The sequence below is a fragment of the Triturus cristatus genome, chromosome 6 (assembly GCF_964204655.1).
Source record: "Triturus cristatus chromosome 6, aTriCri1.1, whole genome shotgun sequence".
NCBI classification, from domain to species: Eukaryota; Metazoa; Chordata; class Amphibia; order Caudata; family Salamandridae; genus Triturus; species Triturus cristatus.
Window position 1 is genome coordinate 1,159,898,580 of NC_140589.1, and position 19,300 is coordinate 1,159,917,879.

The window sequence follows — 19,300 nt, forward strand, 5'->3', positions numbered from 1 at the left end:
TTATACGCATCAAAGTCGGGTCTTCATCAGGACAACGACAACCAGTCAGTCTGGGGACTAGGAAACGATTTGTATATATGTCCTTTTGTCGCATACGGTGAAAGCAATCCAAATTATCCCTGCGACATGGCAAAATTCCTTACGATGCTCCTGCGTAGGGCAGATACCAACAAGGCGATCAACAATGTTTCGAGCCGAATGAATCCGCTTCAAAACTCCCAACGTCCGGACAAACAATGAGCCGAATAAATTCACACGTAATCCTAGGGTCGAAACGTCGACGTTATCTATTTAAAAATACATTGAGAACGAAAATCACTTCACGTTGGTTCAGAGTAATAATTGGTGTATGTGTGTGTTTTGCTTGTGATTAGGTACACTTTTTTGTAATAATCTCTTGTACACATTCAGTGTTCCTTAAATCAAGTTCACTCCCAACAGAACCAATTTTTTCCTTTTCATATACGTACCCAGGTTCTGAGGGTTACTGGGTTACCCCATTAAATCTAATGGTGACCTTGATGTACAGCTGGGTGTCATCTGCGTACATGTGGAAAGAAATGTTCGCTTTTTGTAGTATATCCGTTAGTGGTTCTATGTATAGGTTAAATAGCGCCGGAGATAGTGTTGACCCTTGCGGAACTCCGATATTGTTTCTGGTTGGGCCTGAGAGGGTTTGGTTGACTATGAATTTTTGCGATCTATTCTCGAGAAAGGATCTAAACCAGTTTAGGACAGTTCCCTCTAGACCCATTCTGTTTTTCAAACGATCGACTATTTTTTCATGGTTCACCGTGTCGAAAGCCGACGACAGGTCCAACAGGATAAGGAGACATGTTTTGTTATGGTCGAGTGCCAGTAAAGCGTCATCTACTATCTGCAGAATTGCTGTTTCTGTACTATGGTTTGGTCTGAAACCAGATTGGAAATCATTTAAAAGATTGGAATCTGAAGAGTTATGTCTACTCTCAGCATGCTATCAATAGTGTTTTCATCAAATTGTGTTAACCACTGCTAATTGTCAAATCGTGTAAGAGTGGGAACCCTCAGTGTGTTTAAATCCTTCATATTGGCTAGGCTAAGACATTTTGCATGTTACACAGCTCTGTTCAGGAAAATCATCTGTTGTTGTATCAAACAGGATCTAAATAAAGCCTTGGTTCCCTGAACCTGACAATCTTTAGTCCCCCAGATAAATTTGATATCTACTGTGTCACTCCAAAGGTCAAAACCTTTTGATTTGGGAAAGAAAGGAAGCAGAGTAAATCAGCTTAGTATCAGTTAACATATTTTTCTTTGCAGGTTAAGATGCAAGCCTATAAAAAAATGAGGCTGGGTCAGATGTGTCATAACTGGAATAATAGTCAAACTTCTGTGCAAATGCTTGTGAACTACCCCTGGTGGTGTAGGGCAATGTTCCCACTTTGCAAACCTAAACACTTTACAAGATGTTCTAGCCTTGTGTAGAAAATGAGAACATCTCATCAAAATTAGCTGTGCCATCATTAAACTCATCAGAAGAAAACACAGTTGAATGTTCTCGATCTTCTAGCATTTCATATACTGTATCAATAAGCCAATCATCAGCAATAGTACTGGAGTGATAATATAATTCAAAGAAATCTTAAACAAATGTGGAATTTGCAAGAGTTCAGTGGGACCATTCACATCAAATTATACTTTGTCCCATACAATCCCATCCGCAACTGGAACAGCTGAAATTTTCACCATGGACTAGCCTCTTTGCTCATGGTGTGATGATGCGTGTGGTTTCAGAACTAAATGCACAGGTTACACCGTAGAGTGTTCTGGGACAAAGTGTCCATTTACGGAAGAAAGAACAGTCACAAAACCAATCTGAAGGACTAGCAAAAGTAATAGAATTGTAATCCAAAGGTGGAGGCATGGAGAAACAAAGTATGTTCTTTTCGCCAATGATAGAAGACATGCAACTTCAGTTCGAAAGGCAAGTGCGGTGGGGGCGGTGGAACCTCCGATAAGTCCAGAAGCTGTCAAGTCTATCTTGGGAAACTCAGCAGGCTGGTTTGAATTGGATGAAGACTCGATCTGTGGTACATTGATGTAGACTGCGTTCTTCTTAAGATTCTGAATTGAAGTCTGTATTTCTGTACTTGTAGACTGCAAAGCTGTTGTTTTTGAAATAGGTAGAAGGCAGTCTTTATTGTTGTTCATTGTTGTCACTTGTTGAAGAGATCAGGTTCATTTATAATTAAAGCTTCCAAATAAACCTCCTGTATGGCAGTGAGAGGAGATTGGTAGCTACCCAGAAGTCCACATGGCTTACTGTCAAGAATTGGCCACATAAAGTGGTTTGATCAGATCATTAGAGATAAAACGTCTGCCTTGGTGTCCGGTAAGGGACAGTAGAAGTACAGTTTGTGTACCTCCAACAGCCAGGACAGGTACAGCCATCTGTAAGGTGGCCCAAATTCTTTTTTGTCCAGTATCTTTTCTTGGACCAGATCCTTGATCTTTGGGATCCAAAAGGTTCTTGCCAGAAAAACCTTTACTTCTCCAGTGTGTTTTACTTGGACATTGCTTTGTTCCTCAAGGAAATCACTCAATTCCTGTAAAACAGCCAAATGTTCATGATGTCAAACAATGTTTCTGCCACCACTGAGCTGGAATCTTTGAGGTCTGGGACCCACATATTAACCCCAAACAGTATTTCATAAGGAGTCCAACCACTGAGGGACTTTCTTGGCATGTTATTCAAAGCCCTCTGGACCCCATATAGGTGATAAATCCAACTGTAACCAAAACCTAATAACCTTTTTGTTAAAGACTTCTTTAAGTCCCAGTTTTTCCTCTCCATGACTGTCTTTCCCTTGGAATGGCATGGAGATGATAAATGCAGGGTCACACCCAACCTTTCATGGTCTCTTTTTAAGCCCTAGAGATAAACACCGGAACCTGGTCGGAATGTATTGTGCCAACTGCGCATGTCCCGATAAAGACTTGCAGAACCTTTATAACAGTTCAAGCATCAGCTGATCACTGTGGCCATACCCACAGGAATCGAGAGCAGGTATTCACTGCCACCAAGATGTACTTGTAAGCCCCGTCATATGAATGGGTGCCCCAGTGGTCCAAATATACACGAGCAAAAGGCTTGTTTGAAAAAAAGAGAGGTGTCCGGGATGGACATGTCACAGTGGAACCCTTCAGCTGTTGGCAGATGTTACACCTCAGGACAAAGTCCTTGGTCTGTTTTCAAAGACCTGACCAACAATTGTGTTGCTGCAATAGTAAAATTGTAGCAGCCACCACTGCATGTGCAGAAGCCAGACCCTCATACTCAGCCAGAAATATTTCCAGCCTGCAATCACTGTTTGGTTTAACCCTTTGCCCCCACTCCTGGAATCTGAGAATATGATGTATTTTGTGCATCTAGCTTGTAGGAGTACTTGAGTGGAATTCCGCCTTTCGGCAGCTGTGTGTTGCTGTGTGCAGCATTGATGGATACCATGATGTCTCTGTCTATTCTTGTACTTGAACAAGCTATCACATTAAACGCAGCGGTGCAGACCATCACTTTTGGGGCTTTGTCAGCCAGTGAATTCCATGCAATGTGAACACCAACACGTTGATGACTCAGTGTGTGAATGACATGAACCTGTGTCAAGCATTCTGTCAACTTCGTCACCTGGTCTCAAAGCAACTTGTGTTTCGCCGGGCAGACTTTTGAGTCCCTGAATCCAGTGGCTGCTCGCCCTGGGAGTGCTGCGGAGCAGTGGGGCGGGGGAGGGACAGAGTGGGGGGGTAGTGGAGTTTGACATATGACAGACAGGAGTAAGGTAAGTAATTAGATAAATAAAACAATTTACCATAAGCGTGCTGCATCACAGAGTTGGCAATGCATCGCGCGCAAGGTAAAGGGTTTTATTTATTTAACTACTTACCTTACTCCTGTCTGTCATATGTCAGACTCCACTACCCACCCACCCTGCCCCTCCCTTGCCCAGCTCACCACCCCGCAATACTCCCACGGTGAGCCACCACTGCCTGAATCCATTCTGGCTCCATTAATGAAGATACTCATTATATGACTGCACACAACAATACAAATCCCACACTATAAATGTGGGAATCCCGCATCCGGATTCTATAGTGCCAGTACTAGATACTTAAGTTCTGCAGATCTGCTGTGCAATCACCTAGTGACTGCATGTAATTTTTCTCAGAATACAAGATTCCATTGTGCATATGGCCTTTCACGACTGCCCATGCGGCTAAATATTGCTGTTTGGTCCTTACAGCAGACTGAACAGAACCATCTTTGTTAATGATGTAGTCATTGCATTCTAGAGGCATTATTTAATTAGGTAGAGAATATTCCTGCTCGTACTGGAGGAGTGCTGGCGTCTTTAATGTAATGTCAAATCTGTAGTCTACATCTGTTGCAGTCAGTAAGAGTGCCCATTGTATCCATCTTGGATGTAGAGCTTTAGCACTGGGAACACGTGCTCTGGTAGCCACCTCTAAAGTTGGTACTGGGGTCACAACAATAATGTGTTTCCCATAAGCCAGGGCATGCTCTCTCACTACAGCACTCAGAACTGCTGTCAGTATCTTTTCAGTGGGTGCAAACGTTCACACAAGTGTGTAAATGTTTGGAAGCTATCATGCCAGCTTGTCAGCTTGTTTGGAACGTAAATTTCCATGTGCTTTTGTGTCCAATGTGTACCTGAAAAGTCTAGACGAATGAGGTTGTAGAATGGTTTTGAAGGAAGGTGCCCGTTTAGGGTCACCCATGTATCTAATGACCACTTCTCAGCCTTCCATACCAAATGCAGTAGCGGTCAGACGGTAGAGAATACAAAACAATAACTGTTTAATCATATACACTCAGAGCAGAGCCCAGCCTGACCAGTCGCTAGGAGTGCTGCAGAAGGACTGATATTGAGAAGCAAAAACATACAGTATGTACATCTCGCAACTGGGCTGATACACGCCCACAGTGGCATTTTCCAGGCAGATGCAGCTGGACAGTAAAATACAAACAAAATAAGTTTTGACTCTCATATCTCACACCACCTAACACAACCCAAGGTTGTTTCATCCTGCACCCGCCACCAGACAAATGCTGATATCTAGTGAGAAAGGTATGCACTAATATGAACAGTCTATTCATTAGTGAAGCAAAACCTACCATTGCAGAAACAAAACGTAACAGAGGCTTTTTCTCAGAAACAGCAAAGGGTTAGTTTTGATCATGATTCAAATTGGCGCCTGAATAGAAAATGGTGCTGCAAATGCTAACTTACATAGGGCAATGCGCAAACATGAACATTTCTATTCTAACAGACGCTCCTTTTAGCAAGAGCTAAAACGTTTTCTAACAGCAAGAAGGAACACAGAAAACAGGCAAACAGGAAACCGTAAACAATGATAACAATAAATCCCTATGAGCATTCCATGTTCTCAGTATCAGGAAAGGAGACTGTAAGGAGGGAAGAAGTTTCGAAAATGCCCTCATCTATGTTCATGAGGTCCTCTTTTTCTTTCTGAATCATAATTGCAGCTTTGGTATCATGAATCGATATTTTCCATTTAGGGGTGAGAATGGTGGTGTAATAGGAGCAACAGAAGTGGAGGCACTGAATAAGGGCACAGCAAAGCACCAATATCACAATCATGTAAATCACCTTTTCAAGGATCCAGCCCCAACTACCGAAAAGAGACCAACTCCAATTTCCACTTTCCATTCCCTTGACATGCTCGAGGATATTGAGAATGTGCTTGGTAATATTCTTTACCATATTTTCGATCCTGACCACACACTGGTCTCCCACTACTGCGCATACATCAACACTCTTGGCTAAGATCAAATCAACCGCGTATCTAGTCTGTTCAGAATATATTTGCATACTTTCCAACTGAGCGGTGATGTTGCGTAAAGCTACAACGGTAGTATTAGATACAATTTGTAACTTACACCCAAAATATTCTCTAGCTTTCTCACCCCGAGCCATAGAGGTACAACCCAAAGTGAGAATGGAAGAAAGGGTGTATCCAAAAGTGATCCCATTACTATAAATATTGACCTCTATATCGGTCTCTCCCTCACAGGATTCTTTGGTCAAGGCCCTTTTAACCCAACGGATATTATGCTTAGCTTACTTAGAGGGCACACCTAAGAGCAACACGATCCTAAGAGCTACATTATCTGTACCATTATGAACGTTAGACTAGGTACCGTTAGAAAAAAAGTTAAACCCCGGGTGTGCATAAATCAGCCATTCATAATCTACTGCAGCATATCTGATCATTCCAAAAGTACTCAGATCTTTGTCATTTACTAAGGGGATATTTTTGTACAACACTATTCCAGAACAATTGATATACAAAGAAGTGTCCATACTCTTCACGATAGGGCAACAAGCAGGATAATTACCAGTCTCCGGGATGACTATCAATTCCTTGTAATGCCAACCCACCAGTGTGACATTCTGTTCTTCCATATAGAAGTTGTTGGATAACCTATTCCTAGTGGCTTTCAATAATATAAACAAGGACCTGGATAGCCAAAACCAAAATCTCCCTTCACTTCTGTAAATTGCGTTAGACGAGTATATGTATAGTTTACAAGTGACAATGGATATGCAGTCCATAAACTAGTGACAGATTCCCTTCTCCAAAGAATCTCTTGTGTGTGTCTAGAAACACATTACTCAGGGCTGCCCTTTTCTTTCTTGTTGGAGGAATACCCTTACCCTTATTATGTAAAGGTACATCCCGATCATTTTCCAAAACCAATGACACCCCACACAATATTATTAGCAACAAAACCACAAGAGCAACACATGTTATTTTCTGCTTGCGAGTCCACACCGTATTATGTTGGGCAACAAGAATCACTGGCTGGTCTTCCTCAGCAGTCGGTCTACCAAAGGGATGCATAATAAATTATAAAAAGGGGGCAAAATGCAAAGGAAATATACAAGTGCCCAGTGTCCGTCAGAGCCTCACTGGTACAGGCTCCTATTGTCCCTCAATAAGTTGGCACTCTTGGGCACCACCGGTGGATCTTGCTCTATCTGAAGCTCTTTAATGGATCCCATGTCAATCAAGATGGTATACCTGCTTGGTATACTTTGGTCTTCCCTAACTAACTGTTCAAACAACTAGCATAAATTAAGCAATATCATTCACAAATTTTAGCTAATTCCGTTGGTACTATACCTTAGTAGTCAGTCAGTCAGAAAAACTTTATTCGGTTTTTGTTCTAAAACTATAAAAGTTACATAGACATAGAAAAAATTTGAGTGAAAGTACATGGTTTAAAAAGATAGCCATTGCCACAATTAGAATCAAATAAATAAATAAACAAGCCTGAGGAAACAAACTTTACACATCCATACAAATCCTGGATTTAACAGAAGCTTTTAAAAACCCTACTATAAAAAATATACAGTCATCTTTCAGTAATTGCAGGAACACAAGTGCCGGAAGAAACCTGTCTAAAATTCATTCTTTTTAAAATAGGAACCAGAAAGTGCTTGCAAGGAATTTCATATAATTTACATAAAAACAGGAAGTGCAGCGTATCCTGCGGAGACTGTCCGTCGCAGCCACAGGGTGCTGATACTTGACCTCTGTTAAAGCCCTTAGGTCTAGTGAGCAAAAGGTGAAAGAGGTTCAACCGAAACCTAGTTAACAAAAATTTCTCATGTGTTGACAGAGACCCCATAAGATAAGGCTCCGTCATGGGGGTTGTCTTGAGCATTATATACATCTGGACACTAGGTTTCAACACTTCCCTTTCCATTTTCCTTAGGGACAAATAGGCTATCTTGATCGATTCCACATCCTTCTTTATGATGACATCAGGATTGGAAAATAGATCACCCCGCCCTATCCCATCAAAACGTTTTTTGATATATCTCAGCCACGGGATACAAGCTGAGTTTTCAAGGGACATGCACTCTCTTAGAATCAGGTGGTTGAGAGTTAGATCTTTATTCAACCAACATTTTAGCAAGAAAATCAAGGGTCGCAAAGCAAGGGCATCACTTAAGTAGGGGACCCCAGTTCCTCGTGGACCGCTAAATTGGAGGTTCCCCGGGGAACACATAATAAGCGTTTCAGAAAATCGTTCTCTGCTATCTGGAGGGATTCTGCAACAGTGTATCCCCAAATTTCACTATCATAGGAAGCTATGGCCAGGCTTTTTGCCTGGCACACTTGCAACATAGCTCCTGTTGGTTTCTTCCCTACTTTAGATGCAAAATTAAAAATTGCTGAGTTAACCCGGGCCATATCCCCTTTTTTCTTCAGTATTAAGGGGCCCCATTTAAGCTGGTCATCAAAAAGGACCCCTAAGTAAGAGAATACATTTGCACGGGGGATCTTGGAGATACCTACACTAAATTGGAAGCTCTTTTTCGACTGTTGCCCCACTTTCATGTAGTAGGACTTGGAATTATTGATTGCCAGGTCTCGATCAGTCAGGAATCTGGAAAAAGTGGTTAAAAGAGATTGCAACCCCAGTTCGGTCCTAGATATGAGGACAACGTCGTCTGCATATAGCAGGACGGGAATACCTTGTCGTCCTATACAGGGGTAGTCAACTCCAGTTGCTCTTAATGCACTATTCAGTTCGTTAATATAAAAATTAAATAAAAAAGGTGCCAGAATGCAGCCTTGCCGGACTCCCTTCTTGATCTCAAAATCCCTTGTGACCTGCAAATCCTTTGAGAACCTAACATTGGCTTTAGTTGATATATGCAGGTCCTCGAGGAAATTGACAATACTGTTCTCCACCCCAATTACCCTCATGGACTGCCACAGCTTGTCCCTGTTGACACAGTCAAACGCAGATGACAAGTCCATGAAGGCAAGATGGATAGTTCCGGGGCGAGCAACAGTATAATTGCTTAGTATCATAGATAGATTGAGACACTGAGCAACGGTGGAACGTTCCGGCCGAAAATCATACTGGACGTCTGACAAGATCTTATGGTCCTCTGCCCAAGTTGATAATCTCTGTAAGAGGACCTGTCCTACCACTTTAACCACTGAGTCAATAAGCGAAATTGGTCTGTAGCAGTGGATACTATTTCTGTCGCCCTTTTTAAAAACAGGAACTATAGTAGAAGATGCCCAAGACTGGGGACAACCATTCTTTGCCGCAGCGTTAAAAACTGACTCCAAAATCGGCGCCCAAAAGGAGGGGTCGAACTTGAATAAGTCAGGGGGGATCCCATCAGGACCAGGTGCTTTACCAATAGATAATCCTGTAATACCTTCTAGGATCTCACCCCTTTCAAATGTTATTACTGGGTCCTTCCTGTCCTGGGGTTCTCTACAATTAAGCTCAAGCGGGCGGTCAAACATAGATTTAAAATGAAGTACCCACTATACCTTAGTACAATTAATACAGTCCATCCCTAATCACTTTTCTCCTTGGACTCAATTTACCTCAGCCACGGGCGCAAATTGTAATTTTTAGCCCCAGGCACCGTGTGATCAGTAAACAAAGGCTCTTGGATAGCTCGTATTTCTGGAGGAACAGCTCCATTCAACACATTCTCATTTTCTTTATCTGTGTGCGTTCACGTAAGTTGATCCTCTCTGAAGGGGATAAACCAGGGTACCTGCTCACACGCTGGGTCCCCAATCCCATCCTTGACCCACTGCTCATAGGGCAAAGGCAAGGGAACCCTCAACCAGTGGCTCGCGTGGATCCAGTTGGTACGGCCAGCAACCTTCACAGCAGTACGTGTCATCAACAGAGCCTGCTCAGGGCCTTTCCAGCATGCCTCCAAACGTTTCATCCTCTGGCAATTACGCAATAGGACACCAGGCTGGATATCGTGGCTGGGTCCCTCTGGTGTACAAGGTAGGGACTCTTGTATCTGTTGGTGAATAGAATGCAAATTTTCTTTTAACTGGCCAAGGTAATCATGCAACACAGGATACTCAATATCAGAGAACCTACGGGGACGCAGGATGCCCCAGATGTTTGCTGGGCGTCCAAACACGACCTCCTAAGGAGACAATACTGTACTAGAATGTGAAGTCGTTCTTGTCTACAAAAGTGCTAACGGTAAAGCATCTGGCAACTTTAACCCTAAGGTCTCCTGAATTTTTGCCAATTTCAGTTTGAGAGTACCATTGTACTTCTCAACCAAACCCGCTGACTGTGGATGATTGGCAGCTTGGAATTTTTGTTTCACATGGAGACCCTCACAAATTAATTGAATCACTTAAGCATTAAAATTACTTCCGTTGTCACTCCAGATAACTCGGGGCAACCTAAATGAGGAAAAAACTCCTTCAGGAGTACATTTGCAGTCGTAATGGCTGTATTATCTTTAGTGGGGTAAGCCTCAACCCATTTACTGAATCCACATACAACCACCAAAACATACCTAAGATTATTGCATCTCACTAATTCAATATAGTCCATTTGAAGGACTTCAAAAGGAAAAGTGGGTGGTGTAAAATTACCGGGTGGAGTTTTGGTACCGTTCCCTAGATTATGCATTTTGCAAACCATGCAATATTTCACCAAATGCGCGGCTGTTTTAGAGATATTGTCATTCTGCTATACAGGGTCTAACAGCTTACGAATGCCTTTTGCACTAATGTGAGCTGGACCATGTGCCATAGTAACCACGGGAGGAACATATGCATCAGGTAATATCAATCTCTGCTTCCCTGATTTACCAATCCAACATCGTTCCTCATTTAACTGTGCTGAACTTTCCTGCCATTCCGCTAATTCTTCCATGGTAGTTTCACTTTGCATCTCCTTTACACTTTCAAGGGTATTCTCAAACATGACAACTTCAGGGACCCACCTAGTTGGACCCGCTACAAACATATGTTTCATCTTTGTTCAGGCTGTTTCCTTAGCTGTCTGATCTGAAAAAAAAATTCCTCTTCCCACATCATCAATAACTTTCCTGTGGACGTTACATTTAATTATGGCCAATTTCTTGGTGAGCGTCAAAGCGGACAAAAGTCTCCATTTGAGGTGCCCATGCTGAATCTTGGTGCCATGAGAAGTAAAGAACCCTCTCTCTGCCCAGAGTCGCCCAAAATTATGCGCAATCCGAAGGCATACTGGCTGTCAGTATAGATGTTGACAACCAGTCCCTTGATCAATTCGCAAACATGAATGAGAGCAGCAAGCTCAGCAGCTTGAGCCGATTGATAGGGGACCCTTGATGTCTCTACCACCATGCGCAGCGTGGTGACAGAATAAGCTGCCGTTGTGGTGCCATCTGGTGATTTAAAACAAGAGCCATCAATATATAGTTCACCTTGAGGGCCAGATAAGGGAACATCAGTCAGGTCTACCAGTCCCTTCGTCTCTTCTTCCGTCCGGTAGGTATAATCATGCTTATCGACTGCATCGCTCTCGGAAGGGAGGGGTAGTAATGTGTCTGGATTCAGAGTTTTTGCGATGTGGATGGGTGAGTGATGAGAGCATGGCTAGCACGATTGATAACAGGTGATTGAGGAGCGGAAGCAGAGAGAGTGAGGCAAATCTGATTAGGGAGAAGGTCTGACATGGGAATGACTATGTCAAAAGGAAGATGTCTGAAACGTGGGATGGTATATTTATTATGGCACAGCCTAGGGGTGCAAGACGATTAGTTTGGTATTAAAGGGATGAAGTTATTTTGTTGTTGATTTGTTTTGAAGTTGCATGTGCAGGGAAAGGTTTTTTTATGCACGGCATTATGAATATAACAATGGAAACATGATGGATTTTCACATGTTATTTGAAAGACCATATAGTAATGGTGTGTTTTTCTAAATTGTTAACTTGCAGTTACCCCTGACAAAGGTTTGTATAAGCCCGAAATGCATTGGGTTCTAGTAAAAAAATGCTGCCTTGAACGAATCTTGAGTTTTGATTGTGTTCTTGAAGAGGTATGGATGGGCACATCTTGAACATGGGAAGCATTCAAAATGCATGACACCGTATATGTGGATTAACAAGAAAAAGCATAAAGATTTTGGAAAACAATGTGGAGGAAAATGGATTCAAATGGAGAAAACTAAATGTGGACTTATAAACAGGATTCTATACCCTTTTATGCAGTGCAACTGGATGTGAAGCGGAATTTACGCTCCCCACAGCATTGCTTAACAGTGTGCCAGAGGGCAAAGCACATGCCCAGTGCGCACGCAATCTTCTGATGATCGTTTAAACATGGATGTAAAGTGAAAAGTAATGGTGTGCATACCACCCCTTTTGTGGATTCAGAGTAGCACATCTTTTAATTGTAATAGCAAAGATGGTCAATTCATAGCCGGTAAGATGTGCACTAATAACATACTGTGTCTTTGTCTTATTCAAAAGTGTATCCACATCATGGGGTACCATAACTGTGAGGTCCGTATTAAGCACGAGTCCAGCCAATTGTCTGATTGAAGTGGCCACAGCCGCAACCGCTCTCATACAGCTCAGGAGGGCCCTTGCGAGGGGATCAAGCACAGCAGTGAAATAAGCAAGTGGTCGTTGCTTATCCCCAAATTTTTGTCTTAGGACAATAAGCACGCAGCCAGCCATCTCGTGGACATAGAGCACAAATGGCTTGCTGTAGTTAGGTGTATCAAGCACTGGAGCCAAACAAAGCGCAGTTTTCAATTGCTCAAAAGACTGCTGGCATTTGGACGTCCAAGGCAAAGGCTCATGCACTTTTTTCATTGTTGATACAAGCAAAGGTTTATTTAACAGGGAATAGTTAGGTATCCATTGAGGACAGTAGGAAGTGATATCTATAAAAGAGTGCATATCTTTTTCAGTTTGTGGAATGGGCATTTTAACAATAGTACTGATGCGCTCAGGGGTCAACCTCCTACCCTACTTTGGCAGTAGGTGACCTAAGTACGTGACCTCCTGAGGACAATACTCAAATTTAGAAAGGGAAAACGTATGTCCATGATGGGCCAAATGCAACAACAATTTAACTGTACTATCTCTGCAACCCAGGTCCATATCAGAAGCTATGAGTAGATCATCAACATACCGCACCAATACATTACCTGAGGGAAGCGATAAGGAATTCAACTGACCTTTAATGCTTGACTATAAATACTAGGACTCTCCGTATAGCCCAGAGGAGCGCAACAGAAACTAAAACTCCTACCAGCCAGTGTGAACCCAAACAAATATCTACTGTCAGGATGGATAGGAATGCCAAATAAAGCATTTTTCAAATCAGTAACAGAGAAAAATGTAGCAGTAGAAGAAACCATCGTCAAAAGCGCAGTAATATCAGGAACCACAGGGAACTGTGGAACCACTATTTTGTTAACCTCACGCAGATCAATCACAAAACGATAAACATCATCAGCGTCCTCAGAGGAGCCTGCGGGTGCCCTTTGAAGAATCAGAAGAATAGGACTATTACAAATATTGCCAGATGTTTCCTCAACTACTCCCTTTGGTATCAAATCCTGAATAATCTTAAGAAAAGCCTGTTCTCCTGCCTGCGGTATCTTATACTGAAGAATATGAGGCAAAACAACATTCTCCTTAACTTGTATAGAAACAGGTGGTATATGCAACAGTCCTACATCCGTGTCACCTGTAGCCCATAGAGTGGGTGGGACATGAGCAAATTCAGCTGGAAGGGGTGCATCCTGAGGCAAACACTGTTTAGTACTCACATGCGCACCCATAGTGATATAGACACCCGCAGGAGAGAAATTGATAGTAGCATGCAACTTCTTCAGCAAATCCAAACCCATCAAATACTCATCACAATTTGATGTCAACAAAAACAGAAATGCCACAGTAAAAGGACCAACAGTCAATGCAAGGGGGTGTGAAATGGGGCTTACAACCGGTACACCTGAAAAACTTACCAAAACATTATTGAGGCCAGACAGGGCTGCCTCAGGGACCATATGTCGAGAAACCGAACTCTTTGTCGCACCTGTGTCCCCCAAAAATTCCTTAGTCCAGTCTTGAAAATCGCTTGTGACATAAGGACCACGCTGATCTACAGGTATCTGAACTGGTCCCTCTCCCTGTCCCTAGATGTCCTATCTGTTTGACATTCCTGTCACCTCATCCATATTGTAATCATCACAGCTTTACTGGCCATCACGAGGGTCATCGAAGTGATTATTATCAGAACAACCCTGTGAAACTGTAGCATTCTGAGCTCCCTCTATCCCACGGCCTCTCCCACCAGAACCGCACACTCTAGGAGCTGCAATTTTCTGTAAAAGCACACTGTACTGGCTATGCCAATGACCCTCCTCCTTACAATAAGCACACTGATTTGGCCCTCAAGGTGTCGTTGAAGGCTGTCTACTAGTAAGTGGAAGCTGTCTAGAAGGGCCACCCCGTCCCCTACTATATTCCCCTCAACGCTTGCTACAAAAACACCATTGTCTTTAAATCCTTGTATTTCTTATCAGTCCTAGCCTTCTCCTCGGTGTTCATAGTACTGAGCCATATTCAAAATAACAGCGGGCTGCTTTTCAAATCATGAAATCGTAAACATTGCGGGTTAAACTCAAAACAGTTTGTTGCCGTCGCTGTTTTTACGCCCAAGTCACCGTTATTTCAAAATCATTTTATTATTTTTCTTCATTTATCGTAGTCAACTTTGTGACACTTGAAAGTGCTAAAATAATTGACTGATGCCAGTTTCCGCGTTTTCACGCTGACCGATGACCGCTGTATGAGCAAGCTAGGAAGACACCGAATTGCTGCCTCACGGCTCCCAGCTCCCAGCTCTTGGACCCACTGATTTTTGCCTCCAAGTGCGGCTAAGCACAACCGAGTTTCTCCGCCCCACAGTGCTCCTGTCAATACTGCTGTTGGGGAGCCGCTCGGTGCATTTATCTAGCGCTGGCGGAGTGCCGAAGGAGCTGAGGGTTTGTGGGCTGAGAGCTGTGAGTTCAAGCAGCAGTATGCAGTGTGCAGCTGAGAACAGGGAGCAGCAAGCGGAGCCAGCGACACCGAGGAAGGAAGGACGCCAAATCTCTGCCTCTAGCACCGGTCCCCCCCATCCCCCTAGCCTCGCAGCCTTGTAGCCCATAGTGCCGCTTTACCTGGTTTTTCTCTGGGCACCTGTGGCAGTCAGGAAGGTAGAGCAGAGCAGAGGGCGGGGAAAGGGTGATCCGCGTTTTGGCCTACCGCGCCTGCTCATGCGGTGTGGTGGTTAGGTGCCCTTAGGGGCTCCAGTTTTGCCATCCCCCCACGCTTTTGCAGCTTCAGACTGCGACTCCCTTTGGCATCCTCTCCACGAGCTAGTGTACGGGGTGTTGAAGTGTTGGCCCCTGTAAGTGTGGGCGTCAGGCCGGGTGCTGAGTCAGATGAGAGAAAGAAGACCATGAGTGAATACTCAGCCTGACTCCCTATGCTCCACTCCATTTTTTATTTCCGGGCTGCAGTGTTGCCGTGTTTGCTGAGGCTAGGGAGCTGAGGGCGCGATCTCTCCTTCCCTGGCAGCATAGGCAGCATGGTGCTTAGACAGGTGAGGAGATAAGGGGCCACGGAGGGGGTTGCTGGGGGTAGCTTGGGGGACTGACTGCCTTCATTTCATTAATCCTTGTGGGTGCCTCTCTGACTTGCAAACAGCATAGTCAGCCATCCTGCTAATCGCCTAAGGAGTTGATTCTTATGTATACTGCGGTATAGCTGACTGCACTGATGCCGAGATGCTGAGAGAGATTGTGAGCAAGAGCAGTGAGCTGGAGTTCTTCATCTCATTTTGAGTTATCCCTCCATTAGCATTGTTTTTCAACCACCTTGTTGCTTTGCTTGATAGGTTGATAGGTTCTCTCTGGTACCAAAATTACCAAAAACTAAATTATTCTGTGATGCCATCCAGGTGCTTGCACTCAAACTCACCGGTAGGTTCATTCACAGGACTGTGTGGGCCACCAGCAAGCTCAGCTAGTCCCTCTACGGGCCCACCTAGTCCCCTAAAACTCAAAAAAACGATCTGGTGAAGGGAAAATAGGGGGCACCTTTCACATTTGAAAACATATCCATCGGTGATGTCAATGTTCATGAAGGGTGTAAGGAGTTCCCTATGGGGTAACGTGGCAAAGGACATAGCAAAGGATGGGGCCCAGGAAGTCCAGGAAATGGCCACTTGTGTAATACAGGAAAATGAGGAGGGTGTTCAGCCCGTTCTCACAGAGTTTGAATTGCCTCCTTTTCCCACCTCAATTATTCACCGTCAGAACACAGGTGAAAAACTTCAGTCGTCTTCATTAACAGCTTCCTGATGGAAATGCTTCACAGGCAGGAGTGGAAGATAGCGAGATGGAAATGGACCTAACTGAGGGCAGAGCAGAGGTCTTTCCTGTTGAGAATCATGACGGAAAGGATTTTTCACCACTGTCACCATTGGCAGGGCTAGTTTCCCTGTTTGATAAACCCAAGTTCACCCCTAGAAGGTTTACTGAGTGTAATTCTGGTCCTTTCCCACCGAAGTTGTGTGAGCAGGTTCCACAATCCACAGACCCTAGCCTTGTATTGGTGAAAATTAAGGACTACGCCCTGCCAGACATCGCTATACCATTGGAAAAAAACAAAGACCTTGTAGCAAACGGGGGGGGGGGCTGAATAGCTCGGATCACGGTTCAGGCAAGAATTAAGGTCAAGACTAGGTTGTTTTAAACCCGGTTTATTTGTGCTATACACCAGTTTTTGAATAGCCAGTGTTTAGGTAGGAAAGGTCGGATAATGTCCTCTTATCCGGTTGCTGTTCCCTTTATAATTCGCTCCCGTCTTCTTTTCTTTCCGTGGTGGGCAGGTACCCTTGAACAAAAGGTGTGAAAAGGGCAAGTGTCTGGCTGGCTGTTTAATCGCGATAAGGGGGAAAAGGAGAAAAGGAGTGAGGGACCACCAGTGCTCAATCTAAGGTCAATGGACGTGTGTTTGTGCAGGAAAATTACCGGGATGTTTAAGGAGGAGGCAGGTTTTCTACTAGTTGGCTTTCTTCCTCTACCGACCCAACCCGCAAACCGGTCCCATACCTGGGAGAGCCAGGCTCCTCCGGGAGCGTGGCTGGTCGCAGCGCCGTGAGGTTGGCCTCCTGGCACAGCAGTCCCCCAGGATTCTTCAGGATACCACGGTCGCCTCAGGGATTCCTCTGCTGGCGTTTCTGTCGTTTTCTCAGTTGCTTTCCAGCTCACCTCCTCATCTCCTCTTCCAGGTTTTTGAAGTTTGCTCCCTCATCCTTGATGTCCAGGGATTAGCCCAGGGAAAGTGATGTCAATCTCCCGGGCAAGGTCAACGTCAGAAGGATTTCCCTTAAAGGAACCGCCCTCACAAAAGGGAATATCAATATCCTGTGTAGTACTTGAAGTTTAAGTCCAGTCGTCCAGCTGGAAAGAAAGGAGAGGGTCGGGTTCAGAAGGCACAGACCACCAATCCGGTTGAGGTACATTTCCCATGTTTCCCTCCTGGCCTGTCTGCGGGAAAACAGGCTCGCGACACACCTGGAGCCCGTTTAAGAAAACCAATCACTGTGGATCCGGAATTGAGACTGTCTCCGGTTTCATCAGCTGGTTACCCTCACATGCCCGCCCTGTACAGTAGCACTCCCACTATGTTTTCTCATGTCCATTCATTAGACTTGTCCAACATGGGGGCATCAGTTGCATTTCAAGACAAGATAGCACATGACATATTGAACTCAGTAAAAAATGTACGGGGCACCTTAGAGATATTTTATGCATTGGAGAGAATTTTATCTTTGCTGGAGAAAACCACTGTAAATTCTGATCATATATTGGAGGTTCTCTCTCCTAAACTCAACTCGGTTAACCAAGTAACAAATAAGTTAGTAAAGGCCCCTGATATAGATTGTCGTCCATGCCAGACATGTAATGGGGTGTCTATACGGGGAATTAAGTTAGGGGAGCAGAAAGATAAGGAGGCCTCTATAGCTGTATCACCTAGAGGTAGTCCCCTGGTAAGCTTAGCTCCAGGTACACAATATATAGAGAGTACGCAGTCCACCAGTCTTGGGGGAAATTGTAATCTAAATGTGACACCAGTTAAGTCCCCATTGCAGGTATTCGCTACTTTTAGAAAATGTAACTTAAATAATTCTAGCATGGCAGGTCCCTCAATTAAACCCCATTTTATGAAAGGTCTGCTAATACTTTAGTCACTGTGCCCCTTGGGGAGATTCCCCCCCTCGAGAGAAAGTAACGACCTACAAAGTCAGAGGGGGGAGAAGAAGAACAGGATTCAGCGTATCCATAAACGGAAACTGAAAAAACAGCGGTTCCCTACTGTACTTGAGGAGCCAAATAGCACAAAACCTCAATCAAGTAGAAAGGTCCCTGGGCCCTCAGGGCAATCAATATTGAATGTTGGCCATAACTCAGGGCGAGTTAATGGAAATCAGCCGACCTTCTTGGACCCCTTTGCTGAATAGGCTGTGAAGCCAGGAAGGTCAGGAAGATTAAGGGTCGCCCAAAGTCACTATGGGTGACACAGAGATTCAGAGTTTCCCCTGCAATACTCCTCTAGTTTATCAAGGAACCAGTAGAGACCCTACACCAAGATTTGTTCTGACAAATACATATGCCACTGTGTTAGAACAGGGTTTGGCTAGCTGAGGTGCTCCTCTTTCCCCTTCCGGACAGGATACTCTCCCAATAAGGTTTGATCCCGGCCAGGGGAGGGCTGGAGAGGGGGACTCAATCACAGCTTGTAGCAGTAATAGGTGTAGGTCAGTGAGGGGATCGGACCTCGGGTCAATTGGTAAGAGGTTCACAGGGCACACAGGGCTGGGTACCGGGCAAGTGAACAATACCTTGTTTTTTGTCTCCCTGTTCGATACTGATTTGACGCTATTGAATAGAAGTGCCCTATGCAGTTGTTATCAGAAATAGAGGACTTGCGACTGCTAACAAGCAAAGACATTGAGTTGCTTTATTTAGACCTTAGGAGTGGCTCCCCAAACACTTGAGTCACATTCACGCCAGAGGTAGTTACAATGCTAGTACTGGCCAATGTAGATTCCTTTAGGAAAAGAGGAATAGATGTGCTCTCCTGTGAGAATCCTCGGATTGTCCCGTTTGAATCCTCTGGGAAGACCCTTCAGGTGCTAGGTAGTGGGTTGTCTACTTCTATGGGTGTTAAGCAGGATAACCCGCGGGCTGTACTACACCCTTCCTGAGTTTCAAAGGATGCCTAACCTGTCAATGTCAGATGTACCCCACACCGACGCCTGCCCTCCTGTTGTTTTGCTACTCAGCTTGGCTCCAAACCCAGTGGAAGGGAGGCCTGACCAGAGCTGTTTTAGGGGTGGACAAAGTCTTACCTTCC